This window comes from Moschus berezovskii, chromosome 2, assembly GCF_049115385.1.
Source record: "Moschus berezovskii isolate FMDL1 chromosome 2, NW_MosBer_1.0, whole genome shotgun sequence".
Lineage (NCBI taxonomy): Eukaryota > Metazoa > Chordata > Mammalia > Artiodactyla > Moschidae > Moschus > Moschus berezovskii.
Window position 1 is genome coordinate 120,560,827 of NC_142461.1, and position 23,814 is coordinate 120,584,640.

The 23,814-nt window shown below is 41.6% G+C and overlaps 1 protein-coding gene across 13 annotated transcripts in view; it reads left to right on the plus strand.

Moving 5' to 3' along the window:
- OSBPL6 (oxysterol binding protein like 6) overlaps positions 1–23,814 on the plus strand; it is a 226,856-nt gene that overhangs the window by 51,190 nt on the left and 151,852 nt on the right. For 9 of the 13 annotated variants that reach the window (XM_055396929.2, XM_055396931.2, XM_055396933.2 and 6 more), the window contains exon 2: positions 13,852–13,934. The exons of 2 other annotated variants lie outside the window; for them this stretch is intronic. The gene's annotated coding sequence lies outside the window, so the exon portion shown is untranslated. Of the gene's footprint in view, positions 1–10,964; positions 11,537–13,851; positions 13,935–23,814 lie in introns of those variants that run through there. 2 more of the 13 variants (XM_088830394.1, XM_088830417.1) reach the window with 1 other exon arrangement.

The window sequence follows — 23,814 nt, forward strand, 5'->3', positions numbered from 1 at the left end:
GGCAGTGGCAGTTGGATATTCAGTAGTTGTGACGTGAGTTCTAACATCATAGGAGCTCTGGCCATGGACTAGCTATTAAATCTCTCTCTTTACCCATCTTTCATAACAGTACCTACCTCATGGGTTGTATATATTAAGAAAGATGATCCACTTATGATGAGATTATTAGCACAGCATCTGGCACATAGTAATTCCCTTATGATTGCTATTAATTAAGTAGTAGTATTATTCAGAATAATTGAGACACTGAAAATACTCTTGCTGGCACACTATTTTATATATTGAGACAGTTCCTTAGTGCCAGTCTTCTCCTTTTCCCTATAACTCTATTAAGCTTTTGAATAATACTAGTCATAAAGCCTTCAAAACTAATATTTGTTCAGTATTACATTAATAGGAGAAAATGGAAATATTTTTATAACAGTTCTTAATGTTAACTACTGCATATGTTTGAAGTCATATAATTTACTCAGTTTCTATGGTGTATGTCATAATATGACTTCAGAAAGCAAAATAGTAATAATAATGACAACGGCATTAAACATCTGAATTAATATGAAGAGAATGCCTATGCCATTCAGGTTAACATTGTTGAAGATTTCATAAGTTGTGAGTTGTCAAGCTTTGCTGGATGATAACTCTTTAAAATAAATACTATTTCAGGTTGAGGTATAACTCACCAGCTTGTTATCAATGTGATAGCTAGATAGACAGGTCAGTTCAGTTCGGTCATTTAAAAAAAATTTTTTTGTTCTGAGATAGATTTACAGGAAGTTGCCTAAAAATGTATAGGGAGGTCCTGTGTATCTTGTCACTCGGTTTTCCTTAGGGACCATCTTACATCACTATAGTATAAAGCAAAACCAGGAAATGACATTGATGGCAATCCGCAGAGTTTATTCATATATGCAAATATTAATAATTTTCTTGTCTTTTCATTCTCTTCAAGGGGTCTTTTATAGAGCAAACATTTTTAATTTTGGTAATGTTCAATTTATCAGTTTTTCATTTTTATAATATAGGGTCAAGTTTCTCAAAAGGTGGTCTGCACATCACCTGCTTTGGAATCATCTGAAGTATTTGTCACAAGTCCATTTGCTTGAGCCCCACCCCAAATACTCTGAATCAGATTCTCAGGAATGGAGTCTGGTAGTCTGTTTAATTTAAGAAACTCCTTAAAACCTGAGAACCACTGATTCAAATTTGGCCTTGGGTTTTTTCCTTTTTGCTCTACCTTGTCTATAGGTTGTCCATTCTTTCCTACCTCTTATATTGTCAGATATATGTGGATAACTTCTGTACAACCTCTCTAATGAGCTCCAGAATTGCTGCCTTGCTGGATACTCTCTGCTACTGTACACAGAAAGTCTTTAATAAATAGATTATTGGTTAGATGGGCTGCTATGAGTAAGATGTAGTAGAATAAAAACCATCCTAGGAAATGGCAGTCTACTCCAGTATTCTTGCTTGGAAAATTCCAGGGACAGAGGAGCCTGGTAGGCTACAGTTCTTGAGGTCACAAAAAGTCAGACTTGACTGAGCATATTATAATTATAATTTTATAATTATTATTTATAAATTGTCAAAAAGCCTAGGCACTGGTCTTAGTGTTTGAAATTACTTAATTACATAATATTTGGGGGGGAAGTTTAGTTATAGAAATCTATAAATGGATATTTTATATACACACACACACACACACACGTATATGCTGCTGCTGCTGCTAAGTCACTTCAGTCATGTCTGACTCTGTGTGACCCCATAGACGGAAGCCCACCATTCTCCCCCGTCCCTGGGATTCTCCAGGCAAGAACACTGGAGTGGGCTGCCATGTCCTTCTCCAATGTGTGAAAGTGAAAAGTGAAAGTGAAGTCGCTCAGTCGTGTCCGACCCTTAGCAACCCCATGGACTGCAGCCTACCAGGTTCCTCCGTCCATGGGATTTTCTAGGCAAGAGTACTGGAATGGCTTGCCGTTGCCTTCTCTGCACACATGTATATAGTCTTGGGGTTATTTGCCTAACAGAAGCAGAAGATATTAAGAAGAGGTGGCAAGAATACACAGAAGAACTAAACAAAAAATATCTTAATGACACAGATAACCATGATAGTGTGATCATTCACCTAGAGCCAGACATCCTGGAATGTTAAGTCAAGAGGGCCTTAGGAAGCATCATTATGAACAAAGCTAGTGGAGATGATAGAATTCCAGTTGAGCGCTAGTGGAGGTGATGAACTGCAGTTGAGCTATTTCAAATCCTAAAAGACGATGCTGTGAAAGTGCTGCACTCAGTATGCTAGCAAATTTGGAAAACTCAGCAGTGGCCACAGGACTGGAAAAGATCAACTTTCATTCCAATCCCAAAGAAAGACAATGCCAAAGAATGCTCAAACTACCGCACAGTTGTACTCATCTCACACACTGGCAAAGTAATGCTCAAAATTCTCCAAGCCAGGGTTCAACAGTATGTGAACCATGAACTTCCAGATGTTCAAGCTGAATTTAGAAAAGTCAGAGGAACCAGAGATCAAATTGCCAACGTCCGTTGAATCATCAAAAAAAAGCAAGGGAGTTCCAGAAAAACATCTATTTCTGCTTTATTGACTATGCCAAAGCCTTTGACTGTATGGATCACATCAAACTGGAAAATTCTGAAAGAGATGGGAATACTAGACCACCTGACCTGCCTCCTGAGAAATCTGTATGCAGGTCAAGAAGCAATAGTTAGAACCAGACATGGAACAACAGACTGGTTCCAAATTGGGGAAGGAGTATGTCAAGTCTGTATATTCTCACACTGCTTATTTAACTTATATGCAGAGTACAACTTGAGAAACGCTGGGCTTGAGGAAGCACAAGCTGGAATCAAGATAGCTGGGAGAAATAGCAATAATCTGAGGTTATTGAGATATGCAAATGACACCACCAGTATGGCAAAAAGCGAAGAAGAACTAAAGAGCCTCTAGATGAAAGTGAAAGAGGAGAGTGAAAAGCTGGGTTAAAACTCAACATTCAAAAAATGAAGATCATGGCATTCAGTCCCATCACTTTATGGCAAATAGATGGGGAAACAGTGGAAACGTGACAGACTTTATTTCTTGGGCTTCAAAATCACTGCTGATGGTGACTGCAGCCATGAAATTAAAAGACGCTTGCTCCTTGGAAGAAAAGCTATGACCAACCTAGACAGCATATTAAAAAGCAGAGACATTACTTTGCCAACAAAGGTCTGTATAGTCAAGCTATGGTTTTTCTAGTAGTCATGTATGGACATGAGACTTGGACTATAAAGAAAGCTGAGCACAGAAGAATTGATGCTTTTGAACTGTGGTGTTGGAGAAGACTTTTGAGAGTCCTTTGGACTCCAAGGAGATCCAACCAGTCAATCGTAAATGAAATCAGTCCTGACTATTTATTGGAAGCACTAATGCTAAAGCTGAAGCTCCAATACTTTGGCCGCCTAAATGCGAAGAACCAACTCATTAGAAAAGACCCTGATGCTGGGAAAGGTTGAAGCTGGAGGATAAGGGGATGCCAGAAGATGAGATGATTGGATGGCATCACTGAGTTTATAAACATGAGTTTGAGCAAGCTCCGGGAGTTGATGATGGACAGGGAATCTGGCGTGCTGCAGTCTGTGGGGTCTCAGAGAGTTGGACATGACTGAGCAACTGAACTGAACTGATTTGTACCTCCTCTTCTATTCATTGGAGCAGATAATTTGATGCACTTTGGAGAAAAATTTATAGCACTTGAATATCACTATTCGTGTGGCTTAAAAGTGTAATATTTAGATGTCTGGTTGCTCTTTTGAAGAATTTAAAGTGGTTTAGACTACTTTATTTTTTAAAATGAAATTCTCATTTTGTGTTTTCTTCTGAATCATTTGCTCATGTTTCTAGCTGCTGCAGTCCCTTAAAAATTAAATTGTCTCTTTAAGATTCTCGGACACGCTGGAACAGGTCTCATGCTAAAAGACAGCAGCCAAAATGACGAAACTGTTTCTTGTATCTTCATCTTGGAAGAAAATGATAAATTTTAATGATGTTTGTATCTTCAGACAGGTAGAGTCCAGAAGGCAAGAAATTAAAGCTAATGTTGCCTTGATTGTGGAGCTGGATCTAGTCATCACCATGCTAGAGAGCAGTGATAACTGTGGGTCATGATGTACATCCTGTCATAAGGAATATCATGTGCTGTTCTATCATGGTGTCATCTTCCTGCATGTGCAGCTCTCAGGGGAGTTTGATGTCAGAGAGGTTTGAGTTCCATGTGGGCCAGCTAACCCTGGTGACACACCCTCCACTAACTTCAGATGGCCATGTCACTGATGCATGCTGTGGGATACACAAGGAGATCAAGTGACAGTGTGATTGGTGAACCTTAACAGAGAGATACTGACCTCTGAAGACTGATGCTGGTAGGAATATATTAAGGTTGGTGCAATGTAGGATGCAGTCCTTCCTGCCCCCACTGGATGTCAGAATTAGTCTACAGCCGTGGCTTTGTCTTGGACCTCATCATACTTTGGAACAATTTACCCTCCAACGTATGAGACCCCAAAGAGTTACTATCTTTGACCTTGGCTTCCTACCACTCTTTCTCCCTTCCTTCTTCCTCCTACCCACCTGGGTGTCTGTCCTTCCCATGGCACCCAGCCTCCTTTCTGTCTTCCCAGTTCATCTTCTTTTGGCATCATTACCATAGCTTGGATATCATGTAAGCCAACTCAGCAGGGCTGCCTAGTTTTCTTATCTCTTGTCCTTCAGTGATCCATCTGGCCAATCCTGACCTTGAGAAAACTCTGTCATTCTGCTTTGCTTTTCATTTCCATTATCATCAAGTTTCCCTTGTAGCCTGCTCACAACTCCTAATCTCCATTTCATCACTATTCAATTGATCATGAATCAGGCTTCTGACACCACCCATTACTGAAAATACTCTTAGAGGACCAAACTGCTTCTCTGGCAGCCAAATTCAGTGAATGGCCTTTGCTCAGTTCCTTAATTTTTTGCAGGTTTTGACACTGTAGCCTCATTTTTAATTGTATCCATCTCATTTGAAAAGACCCTGATGCTGGGAAATATTGGAGGCAGGAGGAGAAGGGGACGACAGAGAATGAGATGGCTGGATGGCATCACCGACTCGATGGACATGAGTTTGAGTGAACTCCAGGAGCTGGTGATGGACAGGGAGGCCTGGCATGCTGTGATTCATGTGGTCGCAAAGAGTCGGACACGACTGAGTGACTGAACTATGTATTCTTTTGGGTCTACTCCTATCTCCCTGTTTCCTTTCGATCTCCTTTCTCCGATACTTTCTAAATTCGGGGACTGTCGTCCATGTAATCCCCAGCTGTGTTCTTTTTCACAGTTCTTATCCCTTCTCATGTCTCTTCTGGTCACTGCTGTGTGGATGACTTCTAAATATAGATTCCATCTCAGCTGAACTCTAGGCTTATGAGTCCTTTTGCCTTTTGGCGATCTCTGCTTGATCTGCTACATGACGCATGAAACACAGTATGTTTTAAAACATACTATATGTATATTTGAAAACAAACTCCTGGGACTTCCCTGGCAGTCCAGTGGTTAGGACACTGCACTTCAGCTGCAGGGGGCATGGGTTTGATCCCTGGTTGAGGAACTAAAATCCTGCATGCCATATGGTGTGACCAAAAAATAGGAGAAAAATATGTAAGTAAAACTTCTTCCCCTTCCTTCTTTCACTGGTTCCTGTTAATGGGGCCACATTCCTTTATGTCAATGGTTCCCAAATGTTTTTGGTTGCACACCGCAACAGTAAAAAGTTCTGTGCATGTTATATCCAAAATATGATATTTGTTAATAATTATTATATGTGTATGATAATATTCTTATAAAACTTAGGAAACAGAAATTTTACAAAGATTATGGAAGATGAAATTAACATTTAAAATTTTAATAGGAAAATTTTTGTTCTAAAATATTACTAATAATTTAATATGCTTCATTTTTAAAAATCCGGATTTAATACCTTGTTATATAGAAATTTGAGTACCGTTTATTTTGATTGTTGATTTTAGTGTTTTAGTTGAAAACGATATCCTACAAATACATGTGAATTAAAATAGAAGAAGTATATTTTTAGCTATACTTGTGCTTAGTCACTCAGTTGTGTCCAACTCTTTGTGACCCCACAGACAGTAGCCCACCGGGCTCCTCTGTCCATGAGATTCTCCAGGCAAGAATGCTAGAGTGGGTTGCCATTTCCTTCTGCTATATTTATGTACTCATAATTCTTGAATAGAATGATGGTTGTCGGGGACTGGGGAGGCGGGCATGGGAATTATTATTTAAAACAGTACGGAGTTTCAGTTTTACAGCATAAAAAGAGCCTGGAGGTGGATGGTTGCACAACAGTGTAAATGTCCTGAATACCAATGCAGTGTATATTTAAAAAGGTAAATTTTATGTGTATTTTACCACAACTAAAAACAATAATTTGCCATAAAAAGGAACACATTTGAGTCAGTTCTAATGAGGTGGGTGAACCCAGAACCTATTATACAGAGTGCAGTGAGTCAGAAAGAGAACGATAAATACCGTATTCTGACACATATATGCAGAATCTAGAAAAACGGTTCTGAAGAATTTACTTACAGGGCAGCAGTGGAGAAACAGACACAGAGAACAGACTGTGGATGTGGGGAGAGGGGCGGAGAGGGTGAGATGTGTGGAGAGAGCAACATGGAAACTGACATTACCATGTGTAAAATAGACAGCCAACGGGAATTTGCTGTATGGCTCAGGAAACTCAAACAGGGGCTCTGTATCAACCTAGAGGGGTGGGATGGGGAGGGACATGGGAGGCAGGTTCAACAGGGAGGGGACATGTGTATACCTATGGCTGATTCATGTTGAGGTTTGACAGAAAACAGCAAAATTCTATAAAGCAATTATCCTTCAATAAAAAATAAATTAATTTTTTAAAAAAGTACTTAACTGAGAACCAGTCATATAATAAGCACATAATAAAAGTTAATGCTAATAATTGCTATTTCTGTACCACTGTCCTTGCTAATCATTTCCACAGGCCCATTCATACCTCTCAGTGTCCTAATTTTGACTCAGTAATTGAACACTGTACCCATTGGTTCAATAATTGATCACATAGTTCCTTATACATACTAGGCACTTAATAAATAATTATTGAATAAATGATGTGACAGCAATGGATTGCAGTTGCTTCTTGCTTTTTTCTTTTTACTTTAGGGACCTAGTTCTATGACCATGGGCATGGCTTGTGATTAAATATTTAATTCATTTTGATTTGATACTTTAAATGTACTAATGACATTCTGCATGGATACATACTCATGGCAGAAGTTTATATTTAAGACAATTAAGTGCATAAAGCACAGATAGGCCTTTTACTCCACAAATTATGTTACTCATACTGTGTATTGGTCATTTTAAATTTTATTTTGTGCCTTTAAAAAACATGTCTGATAAAATTGTGCCAAATTAACATAATTGCCTTGGATAAGAGTGGCTTTCAGATGATTTTAAGATATATCTTATGAAAGAGTGATTGAGAAGCTATCATTTAAAGTAGGTTAGATATGGAAAATGTCCTTTCCCTACAAGAAAAGGGAACGCTTAAGTCTTAATCTTTCACAGCTAAGACTCCGTGTTTTACTTGCCTTGCCTGTGTAACAGCATTTGACTCTTCTAATCTCATTTGACAAAGTACCTGCCTATTCTTTCTTTCTTCACTGGTTACCAGGAACCTTTCTGAGCAGCTGTCTAGCTCAGCAGCCGCGTGCCAGTAAAATGTAGTCTCACTCGCCACATCACTCCTGGCTTCACTGTCTGCTCTCCTGTCTCCTCGCTTTCGCCGGGAATCAGCGGATGAGGGTGACGTCATTTTTTCCTTCGGCCGTCTGGCTGGTGTTAAATGTCGCCCTGCCCCAAGTCAAGTGTGACAAGCCTGCTGCTTCGGCAGTTTTTGCTGGTATTTCAATCGATGGAAGTTTTGAATGAACAAAAAATTTGAATCATGGAAATTTAGTTAAAAGCAAACAAAAATCAACCCAGGGATCAGATATGAATGAATTAGAAGTTCCTGTAACCTGAAACCATAAACCAGTGGCTGATGGAAACAGTGATTGCATATCATCTTGTGGGGTTTTTCAAAATGCTACTAGTTGGCCAAAATGGGAGTAGGATGTTAATGCCATAAGTTTTTATCAAAGAGATGTTACATGAACTCACTTAATCATCTAAGCCCTGTCTTAAACATTAAAAAAAACCTATCATTTTAAGTTTTTTTATACTACAGCTGTGAAACAATATATACGATACATGGACACACAAAGCCTTCAAAAATGTACTTGTATTTTAAGATATAAAATTTATTTATAAATAAATAATATTATATATTTCATATGAACCAGTGAAGTTGCTCTGTCGTGTCTGAGTCTTTGCGATCCCATGGACTGTAGCCTACCAGGCTCCTCCATCCATGGAATTTTCCAGGCAAGAGTACTGAAGTGGGTTGCCATTTCCTTCTCCAGGGGATCTTCCCGACTCAGGGATTGAACCCAGGTCTCCCACATTGCAGGCAGACGCTTTACCGTCTGCGCTACCAGGGAAGCCCATATATTTTATTACTTATACATATGGGGCTTCCCAGGTGGTACTAGTGGTAAAGAACCTGCCTCCCAATGCAGGTAGACATAAGAGACGCTGGTTCACACCCTGGGTTGGGAAGATCCCTTGGAGAAGGACATGGCAACCCATTCCAGTATTCTTGCCTGGAGAATCCCGTGGACAGAGGAGCCTGGGGGCTTTCATCCATGGGGTTGCAAGGAGTCGAACGTGACTGAAGTGACTTAGCTCCCTTGAACACACTATATAAGTATATAATTTATAAGCTATATAAAATTGATAGCATAAAAATTTATAAAATCTACAACCCCATGTAGCTGGTATATTTCAGAGACTGCTTTGCTTTCTCAGGATATAAATTGCTCTACTCGAAAACGAGCACTGTTCACAGTTCTTAAAAAGGACCTATGTACCCATCTCCTTGGTTTGCTCCTTGGCAGGGAATGGACTGTGTCTGGAAGTGAGAGTGCGTGTGTGTGTGTGTGTGTTTTAGTTGCTCAGTTGTATCCGACTCTTTGCGACCCCATGGACTGTAGCCCACCAGGCTCCTTTGTCCATGGGATTCTCCAGGCAAGAATACTGGAATGGGTTGCCATTTCCTTCTCCAGGAAGTGAGTGAGGGTGGGAATGACTCCTTCAAAGGAGGCTGGACAACCTTTACCTGATGCAGCTACTAACTTAGATCCTAAGAATGAAATGCCACATGTATTACATTTCTGTTTCATATTATCCCAGCATTTACTTAACATTTCTTCCTGGAGATACCACAGAGATCTTCCACTTTTTAACATTTTGGTCAAAGCCAGCCTTACTTACTGGCTAAGCCTGTGCCTCTGTCCCTGTATGAGATCGCCCCCCACTCAGTTAGTTGCTCTAGTCAGAAACCAGGGGTCTTGTTTGACGCCTCACTTGCTCGCTGCTCTCCTGCACCCTTACTGAGCAATCCTGTCCGTTCATCTCCGAAATATATCCCAAGCTCATCTTCTTCTCCCATTTCCATTGCCATAACTTTCCCATTTCTTATCCTTCTCCATCCATTCTTTTAAAAATGCAAGTCCCATTCGGTCTGTACCCTGTTTGAAGCCTTTCGCTACCTTCTGTCGCACTAGGAAATGAAAACAACAAAGCATAATGCAAATCCTTTATTTGGCTCTGAACATTTGGTTCCTACCTACAGGCGTCACTTCATTTCACTCCTTCCTGTCCTGGCATACTCTGCTCAAGCTCCACTGGTCTCTTTTCAGGTCTGTAGTATGCCCAGCTCTTTCTTGCCTCAGAACCTTTGCACATGCTGTTCCTTTTAGCTAGAGTTTCCCCTCCCACTTTGGCCTTCAGTTTTTGGCTTAAATTGCTAATTCCTCCAAGAAGCCTTCTCGTCTCGAGTTGAATTCAGTCCCTGTTATTTATTTCTCATAGTACCATATCTTCTCCTTCTAGTATTTAATGTTTATAAGCATATGCTTACCTGTTTAATTTTTTAACCTCTCTCTGCCACCAGACCATAAGTCCATGAGAACAAGGACAGGTCTGTTTGCTGTATCACCATATCCCCGATCCCTAACACTGTCTGGCATGTAATAGAGGCTTAATATATTGCATAAGTGAACAAGTGAATGTCTTCAATAAAAAGAGGATAATAACAACCTCACATTGCTAACATCTCCCCCTTAGTGGTAGAGGTAGAAAGTTGATGGCTCTCTTGACTTGAAGGTGTTCAGTAGCTGGTGCTGCTGCTCCGTGTGCTCTTGGAGTTTCATGTGATTCTGAATATCCTGGTATTTCTATTCAAAGAGAGACTACCACTTATGCTTATTTCATGGTTCCTGACACTTGGTTAACAATTTAATTTTAAATCACTACTGAGATTTGCCTCGAATGGAAAAATAATTTTATCTAGGTTGTTTAAAATGTATGAGCCTTACTGTACTGCGTAGAACAGCAAAAATAATTTGCTGCTTTGGTTGTGAAATAAAAATTTCTCTCTCTGCATGTGTTATTTCTTCCCCCTACCTAGTGTAAGTAACAGAGCCAGTATTATCTCCATAATAATATTTTGATTGAATGGTAGGTAAGGCTGTAGCCTAAGCCACATTAAAACATACTTTTCCAGAGTATGCTTCGTTTCAGGGCTAAAGGGGATGCAAATGTGAAGTGACATGATGGATTTGACTGCAGCAACTTCTTACTTGGTGATTTGGCAGAACTAGAGCGTGTCTTCCACTCCCTGTGGGTTTCTGCCACTTGAGGGACGGTGTGGGGGAGTGCCTGACTCCTTGATCAGCTGGGAGGTAGTGGTTGGATTTTCTCTAGATGTCTTTTCTAGATCCATTGGCTGAGTATGCTTGGAATACGATTGCTTACTGTTTTCTTCTTAATTAAAAAAAAATCGTTGTAACATATGGAAGCCTTTTCATAATTGCACTTCTGCTAATTTGAGAATGCTGTTACAAAGCATTTTCTGTTGTTTGCTAGGAGTCTTACTAAAAACTCAGGCTGGGAACTGAGTTTAGGGATGTTGCTGTCCCTGTGTAGCCCTGTGGGATGTGGAAAACAAATGCAGTCTCACACTGTCATGAGGAGCAGGCTGGTGTTAGTCCGAGTCAGTGCGTGGTGAACACATGGGTGCAAAGTACTCTGTTAAAACCTGTGTGGAATGCACAGAGGTTGAACTAATCCTCCTCTAGTGAGAAACAAGTATACATGGAATAATAAGAGCCAATGATTTACCCATGGGGCTGTTCTGTCTCTTAAGGTGCATCTGCATGCGTGCTGTGTTTGAGGCCTTGAAGCGATCCTATGAAGTAGGTGGGAGTGTGTGTGCCTCGTACGGTTCTGCCTAATTTACTGATGGCAAAACTGGGCTTCTGATGATTTACGACATGCTCGTGGGTAGGTATATAGGTGGTAAGTGGCAGGACCAGCCCACAAAGCAGTGTCTTAGACTCCAAGCTCCCAGCCTAAAATTCCATAGAACAGGCCTGTAGGAGTTCAGAGAAGGGGAACATGCTCATATGCCTGGGCCCCCTGCACAGACCCTGTCCTCCTTGGTCTCACACATTTGGAAGAGACCCTGAAAACTGACCTCAAAGCCTCCATCTAGACCCTGACCCCTTCCTCTCTTGCTTTACCAGTTCTGCCCTCTCTTGGTGTTTCTATAGTTCTGGCCAGAAGGGGATGACAGGATGAGATGGTTGCATCGCATCACTGACTCAATGGACGTGAGTTTAGGCATGCTCCAGGAGATGGTGAAGGACAGGGAAAACTGGCGTGCTGCAGCCCATGGGGTCGCAGAGTCAGACACGACTAAGCGACTGAACAACAGCAATAGTTCTGACCTTACCGCTGGTTCTCCCATCTTTCTTCTCCACGTTTTTCTCTTGATCCAGCTTCCGCTTCCTGTCACCATCCTCTGCCTCCCTTCTTCCCCCGACTGCGAGAGCATTTCCTAAATCTCCTGTGTGGATGCCATTCACCCCTCAACCTGAAAGTTACTTATCGATAAGATCCCCAGTGGCGTCTGAGTTCTCATCTTGGTCCTTCTTCTCTTTGGTCTCCATGGAGACTGCCTCAGTGGACAAGCCTCCAGTTTCTGAATGTCTCCTCTTGCGGTTTGGATTCAGGGCACCTGCTGCTGCTCTGTCTTCCAGTGCTTTACCTCTACTCTACCCCTTAAGTATCGACACTTAAGGTCTGTGGTCTTCTGAGGCATAAGAACTGAGTTATCTGTGGCCATCTCTTCACGTCCAGCGGCTGCCCCATCAACCAAAAGATGACCATCTCCAACATCTCTAGTTCTGTGCTCTTCTGAGGTTCCGATCTCTGCATATCATATCACACGATGCCCAGAATGGAGCAGAAGTTCTTTCCATCTATTATGGAATCATTCCCCAGTTTCCCAAAAATAGCAGCCTTGGTGGCATCTTTATGTGGGGTTATCGGGAAACCTTGATACTCTTTTCTTAGAATTATTTATTGTGGCCTCCTAATTAGCCTCCCTTTCAGTCTCGCCCCACTCCAGAGAGTCTTCCATCCTGCTTCTAGAGTTACTGTCCTCTCAGTTTAGTCTGATTATATCACTCTCCTGATGAAAGGTCCCTGACTCCTATTTGTCTTCCCTACAGGGAAGGAGCCAGTTCCATTCATAGTGACTAGCAACTGGGCCTTGAATGCAGTTCAGTTCAGTTCAGTTCAGTCGCTCAGTCGTGTCCGACTCTCCGTGACCCCATGCATCACAGCACGCCAGGCCTCCCTGTCCATCACCAACTCCCGGAGTACACTCAAACTCATGTCCACAGAGCCATCTCATTCTCCGTCGTCCCCTTCTCAGACACTCAAAAATACCTGTTGAGTGAATGAATTTGGTTCCAATCTCATCTGTCAATTTTCTCTCTCTGCCCCTGTGCTGCTGTGTATCCGACTTCTCACCATTTCCCAAACCTCCACTTCTTGACTATTTCCTGCTTTTGTTGGTTTTATTCTTCTGTGCCACTTATCAAATTTCAGCTCAAACCTGTTTTCTCTTGGGCATCTTGTAAGTGATTTTTCTGTTCTGAAGAAAGCATCCTTTGTCTTTTTCTTTTGTCGTCTTTGTTGATTTCAATCAACTCTCCTTGCATCTCTTCTTTTTTTTTTTTTTTTGTTCTTTATCAACTTCTGTTGTTAATTTTTGTACTTCTGTTTCTAAGTGTTTTTAATTCCCCAAGTGCTTGTGTGAGAATATTTAATTCAGTTTGGAATGTTGTGTTATGGTTTTCTTCTGTTTCATGATTTTTGGTGGGGAGAATTTTCAGCAGCTGTTTGATTTTATGCTGATATTTTTCTCTTCCTGGGCACTTCATGAATGTTTCCTGGTTCAGGAGCTCTCATTTCTGTCAGAGGTGCAGTTTCTTTAAGGGATGATGGTGGTGCCAGTAGATGGAGAGGATCTGGGGTGTGCGGTATCCTCCATTTCTCCTTCTAAGATCCTTTACCATCCTGGCACCACTCCTTCCTTTACTTCTTTCTCTTCTAGAAGCACTAATTTTCTGGGTCTTGGGTCTCTCTCACCTTTAAACCCTTTCTTGACATGTAGCTGGTGCTGAGAACTACCAGGTCTCAGGCCTGAGTGTGGTGTGTGGTAAGTTGTTAGTGCAGGACTGTCTTTCCCTGTCTGTGGGTGATTCTCTTTGAATTTCATCTCCGTGTCCCTTTTCTCCTGTTCACAGGGCTTCCCTGCTCTTCACACACCCTGGATTGTAGCAGCGGCAGGAGCTGAGTTGGAAGTCGGTGTGTATTTCTCCACTCACAGGTAGTTTGAAGCTTGTGGTATTCCTTGGTCCTAATAATGCTGAATGGTTTGGGTCTCATAATGATATTTGCCCTCTTATTGAATCTGTGGTCTTTTGAGAAGGATGTTAGCGTGATTTGGGTCCACACAGCTTTTATTATCCTCCAAACCTGAAGGTTCCTGCTAGGAAAGTTTTATTCTCCCCACTTTTAGATAAGAAAACTAAGAAAAGCGAAATTACTTCGCCGAGGTTGCACAGATACCATGTACTGGAAGAAAAGGAGACCTGGCTCTTTTGCTTCTGTCAGAAACCGTTTAATCCCCTGTTGCGAAGCCTATTTATGTAATTTTTCTTGATAAATTTTGAATGCTATAGGGAAGTGAAGGTCCTCTAAAAATGTTTAATGTTTCTTTAAAAGAAATTTCAGATTTGGTTGTGGATGTGATCGTATGTAAATATGTACAAACTGGAAGTTTGTGTGACTTTCTCTTTTTACAATGAAACGAATCTTTTTCTATGATTTTCTCTCAGTGTGTGTTGTTAAAGATCAACAAAGAATATAGTCCGATTTGTGACCCTGATGTCAGTTGTTTTAGGGTTAGAAAAGAGCAGCACCAGTGGGGAACATGGCTCTATTTCATTAACAGAGGCTCAGGAAATACTACTGTCTGTCCCTGCAACAGTGTCCGGCTCCTTTTACTGCAAGGAGGAGAATGGAGATGTCTGTGTCGAGTCTTCAGTCTCACTGTTTCTCCTGAGCTTTGGTTTGGGGATTTGAGGACAAGGAGTGTCAAGTGTTTTTAAGGAAGAGTAGAAATTATCTGGCTTGTTTCATTTTCTTCCTATACAAGTAGCATCTACTCGTGCTATATCTGAAAAATAAAAAAGTACAAAGAAAGGGAAAAATCACCTAAAATCTTATTATCCAGAATTAACTTTAATTTTCTGGTATTGTATGCCCTACTGGGGTTTTTTTTTTCTATTATGCTTTTTTTTTTAAAACAAAACACTCAATGTTTAAAACAAAACATTGAGCATGCTAGTTTGTAGCCTACTTTTTTGAGGTACCAATAAAATATGAACATTTTCCCAATAAATCATCTGTGCCCTGATATCTACTAGCTATACATTTATTTTCTTACTTAGATGTGCCACACTTTACCTAATCAGTGTGCTGTTGTTGATTTAAGTGTTTTCGGTCATTTTTGCTCTTTATAGCATTATAGTGAATGTTCTTGCAAATATATCTTTGTATATATTTCTGATATATAAGGAGTTACTGATTCTCCTGTAAGATTGACTGTCGTTTTTTGGTTTGAAGATATAGATTTAAATGTACAGAACCTTTTTATGTCTACTGCCTTTCCTTCAACTCATCAACCTTTGTTTTGTGTTTGAGTTTAGGGAACTCCCTACAGGCTCATTCCCTGTTTTTCTTCCTCTGGACTCACTTCTGCATCAAATGATTCTGTTTTCTACAACTTCGGGTGCTATCTTTATGCTGTTGATAGCCACATGCTGACCTTTTAGCCAATTTATAAGTAAATCTTCAATTGCTATTATGAAGTCTCCAACTAGATGCCTGATTCATAATCTTCCAGCAGCATACTCAAGCCCTGAACATGCAGGATCCTTTCCACTATCTCCCACTAGGAGAGTTGTGAGCTGTAGAGCTCAGCTATCTAACTGCCTGTTGGACATTTTACTAAGGTTGCCGATAAGACATTTCCAGTGCAGAATAATAACTATAGCTGCTAATCTTTTATTGAGATTATTGTTTGCCATGCTAAGTGTTTCACTTTATATGCATCAGTTTTTTTATCGCAACAGTCATGAAGTTGGTACATAATTCCCGTTTTACAGATGATGAGCACAGGAGCTTGCAGAAAAGCCAGTAAATCTTACTGTGCTCTTTACAGATGTGCTGTGTGGTTTGCAAAGTGGAATTCTTGATGCTTCACCCTACAGTATCTTCCAAAAGCATGTCTTATCTTGGTAAACGGTGCGCTACCTACCCAGGAGCTCATGCTAGCAAATCGAGAGACATCCTTGGTACCTCTTTCTCCCTCATTTGTCAGTATATCCCCTGTTGATCATGTCTTCCAGATATACCTTGATTAATGCCGCTGTTCTGCACAGCTATTGCACGCCTCCCCCCCACCCCCTTTCCCAAAGCAGACCTCCATCATCTCCTGGGGCTCTGCTCCTACCCCTCAGGACCAGCCCTCACACACGGATGGTCTCTTCCTCCCCTGTTCATGGCCTCGCATTGTGCTTAGAATGAGTGAAAGTCACGGCTCTGATTTAGAAGGGATTGCTTCTCTTCCCAGCCTCTCTCTCACCTCTCTTGACTGAGCCAGACCTTCTCTTCCTTAGGGCTTCTGCACCTGCTCATCCTTCTGCCTGAAATACTCCTCAGCTCCTTTCTTCACCTGAACAACTCCTGCTCCTCCTAGTTTCATTTTAAATGTACTTGGGTGGAGCCAAAGCCTTCTCAGATCCCTTGATAAAAATGACGATTTCCCCCATATATTCTCACACTCCCGCTGCTCACCCTCACAATGCTGAACACAATTTATACACTCATAGTCTTAGACTAGACTGGGCTGTTTTTGTTCCCTTTTGAACCTAAGTGCAAATCCTGGCAGATAGGAGACATCCTTCAAATATTTGAATAAAAAAAGAAGCATATCGGAGCTTCCCTGGTGGCTCAGGTGGTAAAGAGTCTGCCTGCAGTGCAGGAGACCTAGGGTTCGATCCCTGGGTCGGGAAGACCCCCTGGAGAATTCCATGGACAGAGGAGCCTGGTAGGCTCTAGTCCATGGGGTCTCAAAGGGTTGGACATGACTGAGCGACTAACACGTCACTTCAAGCATATTGAGCCCTGGCCACACCTGAAATGAGATGAGCTGGGATGTCTCTCCCTCCAGGGGCGTGGGTGTGTATTTGACTCTCTAGTTTGTCCAGGGGGAGCCCAGGGACTTAAGGCCCAGGGCACACATTTAGACCAAGGGAAAGGGAGAGGTGGCCTCAGGGAGTGAAAGATGGTCCATAATGGAGAAGGAAGACCTGAAGGAGGGTGGAAGAGCCTCAGCTCTGCTTCCATCCCAGTGGGAGAGCCCATTGTGGTCCCCCACAGGGGTTGAAGGATTGAATTAGACCCAGTTTTTTAAGTTTTTATTTGGTAAGCCATCTATTCTTTCAATACCAGAAAGCCAAACTTAGCAACAGTTACTATGGGTGTTTTTTTTCTTCTTCTTCTTCTTCCTTCTCCTCTTAACTAGAGGAATATCTGTGTTTAATTTTCTGTGGCATAAAATTTCAGTAACTGTGAGTGTGTCATGTCTGCTTACAAGGACTTTCTGTGGGAGCAGAAAGGAGATTGCAAGGGGCCCTTCATGGTTGATTACTGTGGAGGAGGTGGCATTCAGCGAAGGCCTCTCAAAACCATAATGTCCTTCTGGCCATCAAGTCTGTCCTTCCAGGCACCTGTGTGGAGATCTTTTAAGGCTCCCAGTAGTCTCGGTTTTGAAGACAGTTGTTCTTTCTGATCACGCACTCTTCCTGCCTAAAGCAGTGAAACCACGGAAGAACTATGTTGATTTAAATTCTAAATCTCTGTAACAGTGACAATACCCTCAAAGGCACCAGCGCCAAATGGAGACAATTTCTGTATTCCTGTTTGACTGCATTTCCCTCATCAGACTACAAATACTGGTGGCAGCAGCCATCCAACACGTGTGCTTATCACTGTATAATTTCACCTCCTGAAATGCTGGACTCTGAGCAGCAACAAATGTGTTTTCTCATACTTCTGTGCCTGTGTGTTTATCCTTTGGATCCTTAAGAATATCTGAGACTGAGGAGTGGTGTTCCATTGAAACTATAGATAACTATATGAGCTACTACACCAAAAATGTTCCCTGGGCACTTTAGAGGTTGCAAAGGCTGAGTTCTTGACTGTGCCAGAAAGAACTCCTGCATTGGAAAGCTCCCATCCATTTTTAGAAAATTGTTACCCAAAAGATATAGAGCCTGGAATACTGTCACTTCATTTCTCTTTTTTAAATGTGGGATTAATGTTCAGTTCAATTCAGTTCAGTCACTCAATCGTGTCCGACTCTTTGCGACCACATGAATCACAGCACGCCAGGCCTCCCTGTCCATCACCAACTCCCGGAGTTCACTCAAACTCATGTCCATCAAGTTGGTGATGCCATCCAGCCATCTCATTCTCTGTCGTCCCCGTCTCCTCCTGCCCCCAATCCCTCCCAGCATCAGAGTCTTTTCCAGTGAGTCAACTCGTCACATGAGGTGACCGAAATATTGGAGTTTCAGCTTTAGCATCAGTCCTTCCAATGAACACCCAGGATTGATCTCCTTTAGAATGGACTGGTTGGATCTCCTTGCAGTCCAAGGGACTCTCAAGAGTCTTCTCCAGCACCATAGTTCAAAAGCAAGATGATGCTGTGAAAGTGCTGCACTCAATATGCCAGCTAATTTGGAAAACTCAGCAGTGGCCACAGGACTGGAAAAGGTCAGTCTTCATTCCAATCCCAAAGAAAGGGAATGCCAAAGAATGCTCAAACTACTGCACAATTGCACTCATCTCACACGCTAGTAAAGTCATGCTCAAAATTCTCCAAGCCAGGCTTCAGCAGTATGTGAACCGTGAACTTCCAGATGTTCAAGCAGGTTTTAGAAAAGGCAGAGACACCAGAGATCAAATTGCCAACATTCACTGGATCATGGAGAAAGCAAGAGAGTTCCAGGAAAACATCTATTTCTGCATCATTGACTATGCCAAAGACTTTGACTGTGTGGATCACAGTAAACTGTGGAACATTCTGAAAGAGATGGGCCAGACCACCTGACCTGCCTCTTGAGAAACCTGTATGCAGGTCAGGAAGCAACAGTTAGAACTGGACATGGAACAACAGACTGGTTCCAAATAGGAAAAGGAGTACGTCAAGGCTGTATATTGTCACCCTGCTTATTTAACTTATATGCAGAGTACATCATGAGGAACGCTGGGCTGGAAGAAGCACAAGCTGGAATCAAGATTGCCGGGAGAAATATCAATAATCTCAGATATGCAGATGACACTACCCTTATGGCAGAAAGTGAAGAGGAACTCAAAAGCCTCTTGATGAAAGTGAAAGAGGAGAGTGAAAATGTTGGCTTGAACCTCAACATTCAGAAAACAAAGATCATGGCATCTGGTCCCATCACTTCATGGGAAATAGATGGGGAAACAGTGGAAACAGTGTCAGACTTTATTTTTGGGGGCTCCAAAATCACTGTGGATGCTGATTGCAGTCATGAAATTAAAAGATGCTTACTCCTTGGAAGGAAAATTATGACCAACCTAGATAGTATATTAAAAAGCAGAGGCATTACTTTGCCAACCTAGGTCTGTCTAGTCAAGGCTATGGTTTTTCCCGTGGTCATGTATGGATGTGAGAGTTGGACTGTGAAGAAAGCTGATCGCTGAAAAATTGATGCTTTTGAACTCTGGTGCTGGGATTAATGTTAGTCATTTACAACTGGGATTGGCAAAGTTTACAGAAGAGCCAGATAGTATATATTAAGGATTTCGTGAACTATACAGTCTGTTGCCAACCACTCTGCTGTCATAGTGTGAAAGCAGCCATAGATACTACACAGATACATGAGTGTGGCCGTAGGTCAATAAAACTTTTATTGCAAAATAAGCAGAGGGCAAGATTTGACCCCATGGACCATAGTCTGCTGCTATAATTAGCATACTTGCCCACATCAAAGAGAAGGAAATGGCAACCCACTCCAGTATTCTTGCCTGGAGAATCTTGTGGACAGAGGAACCTGGTGGGCTGCTGTCCATGGGATTGCATGGAGTTGGACATGATTGAAGCGACTTAACATGCACGCGTGCATTGGAGAAGGAAATGGCAGCCCACTCCAGTATTCTTGCCTAGAAAATCCCAGAGACAGAGGAGCCGGGTGGGCTGCTGTCCATGGGGTCACACAGAGTTGGACACGACTGAAACGACTTAGCAGCAGCAGCAGCCCAAATCAAAACAGTTAAAGCAGGAGAAATAATTTGAGTGAACCAAAAAAATAGGAGATTTTGTGCTCTTGTATGATCAGTGCCTAAACTCAGACATTCAAGAGGAGCTCAGGGGTCTTTGTTAAAAAACTATGACCAAGTTAGATTCCATCTGTATCACAGATAACAACACTGGTTACTTGATCAAGGCCTTTTGAGTAAAACTAAATATGTACAGAGAGCCATAGTTCCTACTCCTTCCTCATGATAGTGCTAATACTGTAGACTGTCTTTAGTCAGCATGAATTAGACGCCTGCTATTTGTTCCTTCCTGACTTGAAGAGTTCATGGCATATCTCTGTCTTAGAATAATTTTGGATCTTTACTAAAATAATGTGAGTTTTTGGTAAGCAGTACATTAGGGATTACCATGTGTGATCATAGCCCCTGGTGTGATCATTATGAGGGAGCACTGTTTTCTGTGTAACCCCTGAGCATTTCTGATTTAGTGGACTGTGGACAGAATCTCTAGAAGGTACCAAATATTAGAGAACATTCAAATCGCTGTATAAAAGGAGCTGTGCAAAAAGAGGTTTCAGAAATTGCTTTTGGAAAAGTAGAAATGGATGACAAATTGAGTTGGTTGGCTATTTGCTTTTGTGAAGAAACTTCGTCCAGGAGACATGAGAATTTCAGACATTGATAACCAAATTTGATAAGGGTAAAGGTTTGTTAATAATTCAGTGGTTTACAGGAATTTTAGACCTGGTCCAACCCTTTCCATTTCACAGTTGGGGAAATTGAGGCTATCTGAGTAATATCACCATACTCATTTTCTTATTTTCTGAATTATCTACATGCTATATATTCTGAAGAGAGAAATTCTGAGTTAGCAAATCACAAGTGGATATAACAATGTTATGTTTTTTATGTGTATTTTTATTTTATCCATCATTATAGTGGAGGTGGGCCTGACAGTTGCCATTATTTAGCAAATAGAAATATAGGACTCCAAGTTAAATTTGAACTTCAGACAAACAAGGGATCATTTTTTAATATAAAAGTATAGTATTATTACTCAGCACTCTGTGGTGACCTAAAAGGGAAGGAAATCCAAAAAAGAAGGGATATATATATATATATGGGGCTTCCCTGATGGCTCAGGTGGTAAAGTGTCTGCCTGCAATGTGGGAGACCTGGGTTCAATCCCTGGGTGGGAAGATCCCCTGGAGATGGAAATAGCAACCCACTCCAGTACTGTTGCCTGGAAAATCTCATGGACAGAGGAGCCTGGTAGGCTACAGACCATGGGGTCACAAAGAGTCAGAAACGACTGAGTGACTTCACACACACACACACACACACACATTTTTTATTCACTTTGCTGTATAATAGAAACTGACTTAACATTGTAAAGCGACCATAATCCAATAAAAATTAATTTTAAAAAGGTGTAATATTAGGATTTCCATGGTGGCACAGTGTATAAGAATCTGCCTGCCAATGCAGGGCACATGGGTTCAATCCCTAGTCAAAGAAGATCCCGTATGCTGCAGAGCAGCTCAGCCTGTGGACCAGAACTACAGACCCCACACTCTAGGGCCCTCCAGCCACATCTACGGAGCCTGTGTGCCACAACTAGTGAAGCCCGGGTGCCTAGAGTTCGTGCTCCCCAATAAGAGATGCCAGTACAGTGAGAAGCCTGCACACCACGGTGACTAGTAGCCCCCACTCGCCGCAGCAGAGAAAGCCCTTCTAAAACAACGAAGACCCGGTGAAGCCGAAAAAAAAAAAAAGTCTTTTTTCTTTTAAAGTGTAATATTAAATGCAATATTTGAGATACACTAAATGATTAATAGTTTCAAATTTAACCAGATGTCCTATATTTTATTTGGCAACTCTGAGAGCACAAGATGAAGATGGAGAAAGACTAGCGGTGGTGGCTGCCAGAATTGGCCGGCTTGCGGATCCTCGCATCTACCTCGGGAGCTTCTGAAAGATTCTAGTTTCCAGGCCCATACCAGAGTCTGAATCAGTAGGACTGGGATGAGGTTCAAGTGTTAATACTGCTAACAGTGTCCCCAGGCGATTCTGCAGAGCTTTGGGGCTGCTCTTTTGTACTGTTCACTCACTGGTGTTCTCTGGAACGTGAGTCCTCAGAGAGGTAGCTCTAACTGTGGCCTTGACACCGTTACCCTCCACTGACTGAAACTCTGTAAGGGTTTTCCTCCATTTGTTGGTGGTTGCTACTGTGAGGTTGTCTTGAGGCTTACTTACCAAATGACTCAGCCCCTCACCTTCATTTCCTTCATTCACAGTGTGATATCAGGGCCTGGGTTTAGGGGCAAAGTGGGGACAGATTTGATAAAATGAACTAATTCGGAGAAGGGAGATAACAGAGGAAGGGGTCAGCCTAAAATCCTGAAGAGCTTCCTTTCAAACACCCTGTTCTCACTAAATTCCTCTGTTTTCCCACTTGTCAGTGTTTCCTTCTAAATGATAGAACTTCAGTTAAAAATGACCTTTGTGGAAGTCATCTGGCCTAAAGTCCTTGGAATGCATCCATTCAAGTTTTGGAGTTCACATCCTGTGGTTTGACCTTGATGTCTGTGATTTCTCTGCTCCATGAGGCAGCAGTCAGGATCTGGGATAGACAGTTGAGAAGTGAAGGTCCTTGATTCAGTGGACCACACGGCCAGTTACATCGTTCTGTGGACCTTGGGAACCTTTTCTCTTTGGCAGAAAAGCTGTACAACCCTGTGATGTTTTAGAGGGAAAAAAAGTAAAGAGCCGGTGTTTAGAGAAAGCAGCATAGCCTCTTAGAGGAAAGATCACTCTCACGGATAGAAGGTGTCAAACTGTAAGAGGAAATATGAACTTAGAACCTACCTCTAACTAGAATGTGAAGGTTTTGCTAACAGGGTGATAGCCTGAGTGAGGGTGTTAGCTTCACGCTTTGCTTTTTCTTGAATTGACCAGTTCTTTAACTGAGATACTGTGTAATGTTCTTTACCTTAACAAAGGAATAAGAAATGGACAGTTTCAGTCATGTTTTTGTTAAGTAAGTTCATAAGCAGCAGTTCAGATGGTCTTCCTTGCGCCATCCTAAAAGGGGTTGGCAGGGTTGACTGGCACTTTTTAGGGAATGTCATGGAAAAAATGGCCATGGCATTTGAGGCCATCTGAGGAGCATAGCAGGTCATTTCATACAGAGCCAAAGGCCACAGGAAGAGCTGAACTGAAAGGAACATGTTCCCCTAACCCAGATCTTAAAAGACATGGGCACACTACAAGTAGGCACTTGGTATGTACAGCTATCATTTGAAGATAAGATTAATGAAGAAGAACTTATCCAAGTGATTTATTAAAGTATATTTTGAACAAGAAAGTGCTTATTTAAAACATTGCTTTGACATGCTTGTTTAATTTGAAACTTGGTCCCATGACAGCACACCACCTTAGCCTGTTGTCCTTTCAGGGTACATCTGACTCTTGGAGATTAGACTGGGATATTAGAATAGACTCACACCTGGAAAGCACACACAGTCTCTCTCTCCCATGTCCTCTTTCTTTGAGTTGTATTTTGTGGTAGTTGTAAGGTTAGCCTAATAGGTTTAAATAAATAAATAAGTAAAATAAACGGAGCTCAGATGTCCCCTGAGCTTCCTTGAGTTGAGCCTTAAGATTGGAGAGCCAGATGGTTTAGCTTGCAAAGTATAATCAATTTGCATTAAGAATGTAACGTTTCTTATCTCTAATGTTGTGACTTTTATATGAACATTGTTTTGGATGGCCAAGCTTCAGTCGATTTTATAAGACTAGATTCTCAATTTTGATCATGTGAATTATCACCATCATTTAAAATCCTGAAC